Source organism: Passer domesticus, chromosome W, assembly GCF_036417665.1.
Source record: "Passer domesticus isolate bPasDom1 chromosome W, bPasDom1.hap1, whole genome shotgun sequence".
Taxonomy (NCBI): Eukaryota; Metazoa; Chordata; class Aves; order Passeriformes; family Passeridae; genus Passer; species Passer domesticus.
The window spans coordinates 31320952-31333851 of record NC_087511.1 but is presented as its reverse complement, the minus strand read 5'-3'; positions in this window follow the sequence as shown (position 1 = coordinate 31333851).

Genomic DNA, 12900 nt, shown 5'->3' with positions numbered 1-12900 from the left:
GTTGCCTGTGGTGGTACCTTCGGTCCGGGAGGGATCCTGATTGGTGTGGAAATTCAGCAGGCAGCCGGCCACTCCAGGCCACCGGGCCCTGGACACGAACGATGGCCTTTCCCCTGAGAAACAAAACTCACCAGGCCAGGTTCCTGATGTCTGTTTGCAGGAGGCACGTGGCACTGTCAAACCAGCCACAGTTGCCTGTGGGGGCACCTTGCATCTGGGATGTATCCTAATCGGTGCGGAATTTCAGCAGGCAGCCGGCCACTCCGGGCCACCGGGCCCTGGACACGAACGATGGCCTTTCCCCTGAGAAACAAAAGTCACCAGGCCAGTTTCCTGATGTCAGTTTGCAGGAGGCACTTGGCACTGTCAAACCAGCCACAGTTGCCTGGGGCGGCACCTTGCATATAGGACGTATCCTGATCCGTGCGGAATTTCAGCAGGCAGCCGGCCACTCCAGGCCGTCGGGCCCTGGACACGAACGATGGCCTTTCCCCTGAGAAACAAAACTCACCAGGCCAGGTTCCTCATGTCTGTTTGCAGGAGGCACTTGGCACTGTCAAACCAGCCACAGTTGCCTGCGGTTGTACCTTCAGTCCGGGAGGCATCCTGATTGGTGCGGAATTTCAGCAGGCAGCCGGCCACTCCAGGCCATCGGGCCCTGGACACGAACGATGGCCTTTCCCCGAGAAACAAAACTCACCGGGCCAGGTTCCGCATGTCTGTTTGCAGGAGGCACTTGGCACTGTCAAACCAGCCACAGTTGCCTGTCGTGGTTCCCTCAGTCCGGGAGGCATCCTGATTGGTGCGGAATTTCAGCAGGCAGCCGGCCACTGCAGGCCACCAGGCCCTAGAAACGAACGATGGCCTTTCCCTTAGAAACAAAATTCAGCAGGCCAGGTTCCTGATGTCAATTTGCAGGAGGCACTTGGCGCTGTCAAAGCAGCCACAGTTGCCTGTGGGGGCACCTTGCATCTAGGACGTATCCTGATCGGTGCGGAATTTCAGCAGGCAGCCGGCCACTCCCGGCCACCGGGCCCTGGACATGAACCATGGCCTTTCCTCAGAGAAACAAAACTCACCAGGCCAGGTTCCTGATGTCAGTTTGCAGGAGGCACGTGGCACTGTCAAACCAGCCACAGTTGCCTGTGGTGGTACCTTCGGCCCGGGAGACATCCTGATCGGTGCGGAATTTCAGCAGGCAGCCGGCCACTCCAGGCCATCGGGCCCTGGACACGAACGATGGCCTTTCCCCTGAGAAACAAAATTCACCAGGCCAGGTTCCTCATCTCTGTTTGCAGGAGGCACTTGGCACTGTCAAACCAGCCACAGTAGCCTGCGGTGGTACCTTCGGTCCGGGAGGCATCCTGATCGGTGCGGAATTTCAGCAGGCAGCCGGCCACTCCGGGCCACCGCGCCCTGGACACGAACTATGGCCTTTCCCCAGAGAAACAAAACGCACCAGGCCAGGTTCCTGGTGTCAGTTTGCAGGAGGCACTTGGCACTGTCAAACCAGCCACAGCTGCCTGTGGGGGCACCTTGCATGTAGGAGGCATCCTGATCCGTGCGGAATTTCAGCAGGCAGCCGGCCACTCCGGGCCACCGGGCCCTGGATCTAAACCATGGCCTTTCCCTTAGAAACTAAAGTCACCAGGCCAGGTTCCAGATGTCAATTTGCAGGAGGCACTTGGCGCTGTCAAAGCAGCCACAGTTGCCTGTGGTGGTACCTTCGGTCCGGGAGGGATCCTGATCGGTGTGGAATTTCAGCAGGCAGCCGGCCACTCCGGGCCACCGGGCCCTGGACACGAACGATGGCCTTTCCCCTGAGAAACAAAAGTCACCAGGCCAGGTTCCTCATCTCTGTTTGCAGGAGGCACTTGGCACTGTCAAACCAGCCACAGTAGCCTGCGGTGGTACCTTCGGTCCGGGAGGCATCCTGATCGGTGCGGAATTTCAGCAGGCAGCCGGCCACTCCGGGCCACCGCGCCCTGGACACGAACTATGGCCTTTCCCCAGAGAAACAAAACGCACCAGGCCAGGTTCCTGGTGTCAGTTTGCAGGAGGCACTTGGCACTGTCAAACCAGCCACAGCTGCCTGTGAGGGCACCTTGCATGTAGGAGGCATCCTGATCCGTGCGGAATTTCAGCAGGCAGCCGGCCACTCCGGGCCACCGGGCCCTGGATCTAAACCATGGCCTTTCCCTTAGAAACTAAAGTCACCAGGCCAGGTTCCAGATGTCAATTTGCAGGAGGCACTTGGCGCTGTCAAAGCAGCCACAGTTGCCTGTGGTGGTACCTTCGGTCCGGGAGGGATCCTGATCGGTGTGGAATTTCAGCAGGCAGCCGGCCACTCCGGGCCACCGGGCCCTGGACACGAACGATGGCCTTTCCCCTGAGAAACAAAAGTCACCAGGCCAGGTTCCTCATCTCTGTTTGCAGGAGGCACTTGGCACTGTCAAACCAGCCACAGTTGCCTGTGGGGGCACCTTACATATAGGACGTATCTTGATCCGTGCGGAATTTCAGCAGGCAGCCGGTCACTCCGGGCCACTGGGCCCTGGATATCAACCATGGCCTTTCCCTTAGAAACAAAAGTCACCAGGCCAGGTTCCTGCTGACAGTTTGCAGGCGGCAATTGGCACTGTCAAACCAGCCGCAGATGCCTGTCGTGGTACCTTCAGTCTGGGAGGCATCCTGATCTGTGTGGAATTTCAGCAGGCAGCAGGCCACTCCGGGCCACCGGGCCCTGAACACGAACGATGGCCTTTCAACAGAGAAACAAAACGCAGCAGGCCAGGTTCCTCATCTCTGTTTGCAGGAGGCACTTGGCACTGTCAAACCAGCCACAGTTGCCTGTGGGGGCACCTTGCATCTAGGACGTATCCTGATCCGTGCGGAATTTCAGCAGGCAGCCGGCCACTCCCGGACACCAGGCCCTGGACATGAACCATGGCCTTTCCTCAGAGAAACAAAACTCACCAGGCCAGGTTCCTGGTGTCAGTTTGCAGGAGGCACTTGGCACTGTCAAACCAGCCACAGTTGCCTGTGGGGGCACCTTGCATGTAGGAGGCATCCTGATCCATGCGGAATTTCAGCAGGCAGCCGGCCACTCCGGGCCACCGGGCCCTGGATGTAAACCATGGCCTTTCCCTTAGAACATAAAGTCACCAGGCCAGGTTCCTGCTGTCAGTTTGCAGGCGGCACTTGGCACTGTCAAACCAGCCACAGTTGCCTGTGGTGGTACCTTCGGCCCGGGAGGCATCCTGATTGGTGTGGAAATTCAGCAGGCAGCCGGCCACTCCAGGCCACCGGGCCCTGGACACGAACGATGGCCTTTCCCCTGAGAAACAAAACGCACCAGGCCAGGTTCCTGATGTCTGTTTGCAGGAGGCACGTGGCACTGTCAAACCAGCCACAGTTGCCTCTGGGGGCACCTTGCATCTGGGATGTATCCTAATCGGTGCGGAATTTCAGCAGGCAGCCGGCCACTCCGGGCCACCGGGCCCTGGACATGAACGATGGCCTTTCCCCTGAGAAAGAAAACTCACCAGGCCAGGTTCCTGATGTCAGTTTGCAGGAGGCACTTGGCACTGTCAAACCAGCCACAGTTGCCTGGGGCGGCACCTTGCATATAGGACGTATCCTGATCCGTGCGGAATTTCAGCAGGCAGCCGGCCACTCCAGGCCATCGGGCCCTGGACACGAACGATGGCCTTTCCCCTGAGAAACAAAACTCACCAGGCCAGGTTCCTGGTGTCAGTTTGCAGGAGGCACTTGGCACTGTCAAACCAGCCACAGTTGCCTGCGGTTGTACCTTCAGTCCGGGAGGCATCCTGATTGGGGCGGAATTTCAGCAGGCAGCCGGCCACTCCGGGCCACCGGGCCCTGGACATGAACGATGGCCTTTCCACAGAGAAACAAAATGCACCAGGCCAGGTTCCTGGTGTCAGTTTGCAGGAGGCACTTGGCACTGTCAAACCAGCCACAGTTGCCTGCGGTGATACCTTCGGTCTGGGAGGCATCCTGATCGGTGCGGAATTTCAGCAGGCAGCCGGCCACTCCGGGCCACCGGGCCCTAGACACGAACGATGGCCTTTCCCCTGAGAAACAAAACGCACCAGGCCAGGTTCCTGGTGTCAGTTTGCAGGAGGCACTTGGCACTGTCAAACCAGCCACAGTTGCCTGTGGGGGCACCTTGCATGTAGGAGGCATCCTGATCCGTGCGGAATTTCAGCAGGCAGCCGGCCACTCCGGGCCACCGGGCCCTGGATCTAAACCATGGCCTTTCCCTAAGAAACGAAACTCACCAGGCCAGGTTCCAGATGTCAATTTGCAGGAGGCACTTGGCGCTGTCAAAGCAGCCACAGTTGCCTGTGGTGGTACCTTTGGTCCGGGAGGGATCCTGATCGGTGTGGAATTTCAGCAGGCAGCCGGCCACTCCGGGCTACCGGGCCCTGGACACGAACGATGGCCTTTCCCCTGAGAAACAAAATTCAGCAGGCCAGGTTCCTGATGTCTGTTTGCAGGAGGCACGTGGCACTGTCAAACCAGCCACAGTTGCCTGTGGGGGCACCTTGCATCTGGGATGTATCCTAATCGGTGCGGAATTTCAGCACCAGCCGGCCACTCCGGGCCACCGGGCCCTGGACATGAACGATGGCCTTTCCCCTGAGAAAGAAAACTCACCAGGCCAGGTTCCTGATGTCAGTTTGCAGGAGGCACGTGGCACTGTCAAACCAGCCACAGTTGCCTGTGGGGGCACCTTGCATCTGGGACATATCCTGATCGGTGTGGAATTTCAGCAGGCAGCCGGCCACTCGGGGCCAACCGGCCCCGGACAGGAACGATGGCCTTTCCCCAGAGAAACAAAACTCACCAGGCCAGGTTCCTGATGTCAGTTTGCAGGAGGCACTTGGCACTGTCAGACCAGCCACAGTTGCCTGTGGGGGCACCTTGCATGTAGGAGCCATCCTGATCGGTGCGGAATTTCAGCAGGCAGCCGGCCACTCCGGGCCACCGGGCCCTGGACACGAACGATGGCCTTTCCCCTGAGAAACAAAACTCACCAGGCCAGGTTCCTCATCTCTGTTTGCAGGAGGCACTTGGCACTGTCAAACCAGCCACAGTTGACTGCGGTGGTACCTTCGGCCCGGGAGGCATCCTGATCGGTGCGGAATTTCAGCAGGCAGCCGGCCACTCCGGGCCACCGGGCCCTGGATATCAACCATGGCCTTTCCCTTAGAAACAAAAGTCAGCAGGCCAGGTTCCTGCTGGCAGTGTGCAGGCGGCAATTGGCACTGTCAAACCAGCCGCAGATGCCTGTCGTGGTACGGTCAGTCCGGGTGGCATCCTGATTGGTGCGGAATTTCAGCAGGCAGCCGGCCACTCTGGGCCACCGGGCCCTGGATCTAAACCATGGCCTTTCCCTTAGAAACTAAAGTCACCAGGCCAGGTTCCAGATGTCAATTTGCAGGAGGCACTTGGCGCTGTCAAAGCAGCCACAGTTGCCTGTGGGGGCACCTTGCATGTAGGAGGCATCCTGATGGGTGCGGAATTTCAGCAGGCAGCCGGCCACTCCAGGCCATCGGGCCCTGGACACGAACGATGGCCTTTCCCCTGAGAAACAAAACTCACCAGGCCAGGTTCCTGATGTCAGTTTGCAGGAGGCACGTGGCACTGTCAAACCAGCCACAGTTGCCTGTGGTGGTACCTTCGGCCCGGGAGGCATCCTGATCGGCGCGGAATTTCAGCAGGCAGCCGGCCACTCCGGGCCACCGGGCCCTGGACACGAACGATGGCCTTCCACCTGAGAAACAAAACTCACCAGGCCAGGTTCCTGGTGTCAGTTTGCAGGAGGCATTTGGCACTGTCAAACCAGCCACAGTTGCCTGCGGTGATACCTTCGGTCTGGGAGGCATCCTGATCGGTGCGGAATTTCAGCAGGCAGCCGGCCACTCCGGGCCACCGGGCCCTGGACACGAACGATGGCCTTTCCACAGAGAAACAAAACGCACCAGGCCATGTTCCTGGTGTCAGTTTGCAGGAGGCACTTGGCACTGTCAAACCAGCCACAGTTGCCTGCGGTGATACCTTCGGTCTGGGAGGCATCCTGATCGGTGCGGAATTTCAGCAGGCAGCCGGCCACTCCGGGCCACCGGGCCCTAGACACGAACGATGGCCTTTCCCCTGAGAAACAAAACGCACCAGGCCAGGTTCCTGGTGTCAGTTTGCAGGAGGCACTTGGCACTGTCAAACCAGCCACAGTTGCCTGTGGGGGCACCTTGCATGTAGGAGGCATCCTGATCCGTGCGGAATTTCAGCAGGCAGCCGGCCACTCCGGGCCACCGGGCCCTGGATCTAAACCATGGCCTTTCCCTAAGAAACGAAACTCACCAGGCCAGGTTCCAGATGTCAATTTGCAAGAGGCACTTGGCGCTGTCAAAGCAACCACAGTTGCCTGTGGTGGTACCTTTGGTCCGGGAGGCATCCTGATTGGTGCGGAATTTCAGCAAGCAGCCGGCCACTCCGGGCCACCGGGCCCCGGACATGAACGATGGCCTTTCCCCTGAGAAAGAAAACTCACCAGGCCAGGTTCCTGATGTCAGTTTGCAGGAGGCACGTGGCACTGTCAAACCAGCCACAGTTGCCGGTGGGGGCACCTTGCATCTGGGACATATCCTGATCGGTGTGGAATTTCAGCAGGCAGCCGGCCACTCGAGGCCACCCGGCCCCGGACAGGAACGATGGCCTTTCCCCAGAGAAACAAAACTCACCCGGCCAGGTTCCTGACGTCAGTTTTCAGGAGGCACTTGGCACTGTCAGACCAGCCACAGTTGCCTGTGGGGGCACCTTGCATGTAGGAGGCATCCTGATGGGTGCGGAATTTCACCAGGCAGCCGGCCACTCCAGGCCATCGGGCCCTGGACACGAACGATGGCCTTTCCCCTGAGAAACAAAACTCACCAGGCCAGGTTCCTCATCTCTGTTTGCAGGAGGCACTTGGCACTGTCAAACCAGCCACAGTTGCCTGCGGTGGTACCTTCGGTCCGGGAGGCATCCTGATCGGTGCGGAATTTCAGCAGGCAGCCGGCCACTAAGGGCCACCGGGCCCTGGCCACGAACGATGGCCTTTCCACAGAGAAACAAAACGCACCAGGCCAGGTTCCTGGTGTCAGTTTGCAGGAGGCACTTGGCGCTGTCAAAGCAGCCACAGTTGCCACTGGGGGCACCTTACATCTGGGACATATCCTGATCTGTGTGGAATTTCAGCAGGCAGCCGGCCACTCGGGGCCACCCGGCCCCGGACCGGAACGATGGCCTTTCCCCAGAGAAACAAAACTCACCAGGCCAGGTTCCTGATGTCAGTTTGCAGGAGGCACTTGGCACTGTCAAACCAGCCACAGTTGCCTGTGGTGGTACCTTCGGCCCAGGAGGCATCCTGATCCGTGCGGAATTTCAGCAGGCAGCCGGCCACTCCGGGCCACCGGGCCCTGGACACAAACGATGGCCTTTCCACAGAGAAACAAAACGCACCAGGCCAGGTTCCTGGTGTCAGTTTGCAGGAGGCACTTGGCACTGTCAAACCAGCCACAGTTGCCTGCGGTGATACCTTCGGTCTGGGAGGCATCCTGATCGGTGTGGAATTTCAGCAGGCAGCCGGCCACTCCGGGCCACCGGGCCCTGGACACGAACGATGGCCTTTCCCCTGAGATACAAAACTCACCAGGCCAGGTTCCTCATGTCTGTTTGCAGGAGGCACTTGGCACTGTCAAACCAGCCACAGTTACCTGTGGGGGCACCTTGCATCTCGGCGGTGTCCTGATCCGTGAGGAATTTCAGCAGGCAGCCGGCCACTCCAGGCCACCGGGCCCTGGATATCAACCATGGCCTTTCCCTTAGAAACAAAAGTCACCAGGCCAGGTTCCTGCTGTCAGTTTGCAGGCGGCAATTGGCACTGTCAAACCAGCCGCAGATGCCTGTCGTGGTACCTTCAGTCCGGGAGGCATCCTGATTGGTGCGGAATTTCAGCAGGCAGCCGGCCACTCCAGGCCATCAGGCCCTGGACACGAACGATGGCCTTTCCCCTGAGAAACAAAACTCCCCAGGCCAGGTTCCTCATCTCTGTTTGCAGGAGGCACTTGACACTGTCAAACCAGCCACAGTTGACTGCGGTGGTACCTTCGGCCCGGGAGGCATCCTGATCGGTGCGGAATTTCAGCAGGCAGCCGGCCACTCCGGGCCACCGGGCCCTGGATCTAAACCATGGCCTTTCCCTTAGAAACAAAAGTCAGCAGGCCAGGTTCCTGCTGGCAGTGTGCAGGCGGCAATTGGCACTGTCAAACCAGCCGCAGATGCCTGTCGTGGTACGGTCAGTCCGGGTGGCATCCTGATTGGTGCGGAATTTCAGCAGGCAGCCGGCCACTCTGGGCCACCGGGCCCTGGATCTAAACCATGGCCTTTCCCTTAGAAACTAAAGTCACCAGGCCAGGTTCCAGATGTCAATTTGCAGGAGGCACTTGGCGCTGTCAAAGCAGCCACAGTTGCCTGTGGGGGCACCTTGCATGTAGGAGGCATCCTGATGGGTGCGGAATTTCAGCAGGCAGCCGGCCACTCCAGGCCATCGGGCCCTGGACACGAACGATGGCCTTTCCCCTGAGAAACAAAACTCACCAGGCCAGGTTCCTGATGTCAGTTTGCAGGAGGCACGTGGCACTGTCAAACCAGCCACAGTTGCCTGTGGTGGTACCTTCGGCCCGGGAGGCATCCTGATCGGCGCGGAATTTCAGCAGGCAGCCGGCCACTCCGGGCCACCGGGCCCTGGACACGAACGATGGCCTTCCACCTGAGAAACAAAACTCACCAGGCCAGGTTCCTGGTGTCAGTTTGCAGGAGGCATTTGGCACTGTCAAACCAGCCACAGTTGCCTGCGGTGATACCTTCGGTCTGGGAGGCATCCTGATCGGTGCGGAATTTCAGCAGGCAGCCGGCCACTCCGGGCCACCGGGCCCTGGACACAAACGATGGCCTTTCCACAGAGAAACAAAACGCACCAGGCCATGTTCCTGGTGTCAGTTTGCAGGAGGCACTTGGCACTGTCAAACCAGCCACAGTTGCCTGCGGTGATACCTTCGGTCTGGGAGGCATCCTGATCGGTGCGGAATTTCAGCAGGCAGCCGGCCACTCCGGGCCACCGGGCCCTAGACACGAACGATGGCCTTTCCCCTGAGAAACAAAACGCACCAGGCCAGGTTCCTGGTGTCAGTTTGCAGGAGGCACTTGGCACTGTCAAACCAGCCACAGTTGCCTGTGGGGGCACCTTGCATGTAGGAGGCATCCTGATCCGTGCGGAATTTCAGCAGGCAGCCGGCCACTCCGGGCCACCGGGCCCTGGATCTAAACCATGGCCTTTCCCTAAGAAACGAAACTCACCAGGCCAGGTTCCAGATGTCAATTTGCAAGAGGCACTTGGCGCTGTCAAAGCAACCACAGTTGCCTGTGGTGGTACCTTCGGTCCGGCAGGGATCCTGATCGGTGTGGAATTTCAGCAGGCAGCCGGCCACTCCGGGCCACCGGGCCCTGGACACGAACGATGGCCTTTCCCCTGAGAAACAAAATTCAGCAGGCCAGGTTCCTGATGTCAGTTTTCAGGAGGCACGTGGCACTGTCAAACCAGCCACAGTTGCCTGTGGTGGTACCTTCGGCCCGGGAGGCATCCTGATCGGTGCGGAATTTCAGCAGGCAGCCGGCCACTCCGGGCCACCGGGCCCTGGATCGAAACCATGGCCTTTCCCTTAGAACATAAAGTCACCAGGCCAGGTTCCTGATGTCAATTTGCAGGAGGCACTTGGCGCTGTCAAAGCAGCCACAGTTGCCTGTGGGGGCACCTTGCATCTGGGACATATCCTGATCTGTGTGGAATTTCAGCAGGCAGCCGGCTACTTGGGGCCACCCGGCCCCGGACAGGAACGACGGCCTTTCCCCTGAGAAACAAAACTCACCCGGCCAGGTTCCTGATGTCAGTTTTCAGGAGGCACTTGGCACTGTCAGACCAGCCACAGTTGCCTGTGGGGGCACCTTGCATGTAGGAGGCATCCTGATGGGTGCGGAATTTCAGCAGGCAGCCGGCCACTCCAGGCCATCGGGCCCTGGACACGAACGATGGCCTTTCCCCTGAGAAACAAAACTCACCAGGCCAGGTTCCTGATGTCAGTTTGCAGGAGGCACGTGGCACTGTCAAACCAGCCACAGTTGCCTGTGGTGGTACCTTCGGCCCGGGAGGCATCCTGATCGGCGCGGAATTTCAGCAGGCAGCCGGCCACTCCGGGCCACCGGGCCCTGGACACGAACGATGGCCTTTCACCTGAGAAACAAAACTCACCAGGCCAGGTTCCTGGTGTCAGTTTGCAGGAGGCACTTGGCACTGTCAAACCAGCCACAGTTGCCTGCGGTGATACCTTCGGTCTGGGAGGCATCCTGATCGGTGCGGAATTTCAGCAGGCAGCCGGCCACTCCGGGCCACCGGGCCCTAGACACGAACGATGGCCTTTCCCCTGAGAAACAAAACGCACCAGGCCAGGTTCCTGGTGTCAGTTTGCAGGAGGCACATGGCACTGTCAAACCAGCCACAGTTGCCTGTGGGGGCACCTTGCATGTAGGAGGCATCCTGATCCGTGCGGAATTTCAGCAGGCAGCCGGCCACTCCGGGCCACCGGGCCCTGGATCTAAACCATGGCCTTTCCCTAAGAAACGAAACTCACCAGGCCAGGTTCCAGATGTCAATTTGCAGGAGGCACTTGGCGCTGTCAAAGCAGCCACAGTTGCCTGTGGTGGTACCTTTGGTCCGGGAGGCATCCTGATTGGTGCGGAATTTCAGCACCAGCCGGCCACTCCGGGCCACCGGGCCCCGGACATGAACGATGGCCTTTCCCCTGAGAAAGAAAACTCACCAGGCCAGGTTCCTGATGTCAGTTTGCAGGAGGCACGTGGCACTGTCAAACCAGCCACAGTTGCCTGTGGGGGCACCTTGCATCTGGGACATATCCTGATCGGTGTGGAATTTCAGCAGGCAGCCGGCCACTCGAGGCCACCCGGCCCCGGACAGGAACGATGGCCTTTCCCCAGAGAAACAAAACTCACCCGGCCAGGTTCCTGACGTCAGTTTTCAGGAGGCACTTGGCACTGTCAGACCAGCCACAGTTGCCTGTGGGGGCACCTTGCATGTAGGAGGCATCCTGATGGGTGCGGAATTTCACCAGGCAGCCGGCCACTCCAGGCCATCGGGCCCTGGACACGAACGATGGCCTTTCCCCTGAGAAACAAAACTCACCAGGCCAGGTTCCTCATCTCTGTTTGCAGGAGGCACTTGGCACTGTCAAACCAGCCACAGTTGCCTGCGGTGGTACCTTCGGTCCGGGAGGCATCCTGATCGGTGCGGAATTTCAGCAGGCAGCCGGCCACTAAGGGCCACCGGGCCCTGGCCACGAACGATGGCCTTTCCACAGAGAAACAAAACGCACCAGGCCAGGTTCCTGGTGTCAGTTTGCAGGAGGCACTTGGCGCTGTCAAAGCAGCCACAGTTGCCTCTGGGGGCACCTTACATCTGGGACATATCCTGATCTGTGTGGAATTTCAGCAGGCAGCCGGCCACTCGGGGCCACCCGGCCCCGGACCGGAACGATGGCCTTTCCCCAGAGAAACAAAACTCACCAGGCCAGGTTCCTGATGTCAGTTTGCAGGAGGCACGTGGCACTGTCAAACCAGCCACAGTTGCCTGTGGTGGTACCTTCGGCCCAGGAGGCATCCTGATCCGTGCGGAATTTCAGCAGGCAGCCGGCCACTCCGGGCCACCGGGCCCTGGACACAAACGATGGCCTTTCCACAGAGAAACAAAACGCACCAGGCCAGGTTCCTGGTGTCAGTTTGCAGGAGGCACTTGGCACTGTCAAACCAGCCACAGTTGCCTGCGGTGATACCTTCGGTCTGGGAGGCATCCTGATTGGTGCGGAATTTCAGCAGGCAGCCGGCCACTCCGGGCCACCGGGCCCTAGACACGAACGATGGCCTTTCCCCTGAGAAACAAAACGCACCAGGCCAGGTTCCTGGTGTCAGTTTGCAGGAGGCACTTGGCACTGTCAAACCAGCCACAGTTGCCTCTGGGGGCACCTTGCATGTAGGAGGCATCCTGATCCGTGCGGAATTTCAGCAGGCAGCCGGCCACTCCGGGCCACCGGGCCCTGGATCTAAACCATGGCCTTTCCCTAAGAAACGAAACTCACCAGGCCAGGTTCCAGATGTCAATTTGCAGGAGGCACTTGGCGCTGTCAAAGCAACCACAGTTGCCTGTGGTGGTACCTTCGGTCCGGGAGGGATCCTGATCGGTGTGGAATTTCAGCAGGCAGCCGGCCACTCCGGGCCACCGGGCCCTGGACACGAACGATGGCCTTTCCCCTGAGAAACAAAATTCAGCAGGCCAGGTTCCTGATGTCAGTTTTCAGGAGGCACGTGGCACTGTCAAACCAGCCACAGTTGCCTGTGGTGGAACCTTCGGCCCGGGAGGCATCCTGATCGGTGCGGAATTTCAGCAGGCAGCCGGCCACTCCGGGCCACCGGGCCCTGGATCGAAACCAGGGCCTTTCCCTTAGAACATAAAGTCACCAGGCCAGGTTCCTGATGTCAGTTTTCAGGAGGCACTTGGCACTGTCAGACCAGCCACAGTTGCCTGTGGGGGCACCTTGCATGTAGGAGGCATCCTGATGGGTGCGGAATTTCAGCAGGCAGCCGGCCACTCCAGGCCATCGGGCCCTGGACACGAACGATGGCCTTTCCCCTGAGAAACAAAACTCACCAGGCCAGGTTCCTCATCTCTGTTTGCAGGAGGCACTTGGCACTGTCAAACCAGCCACA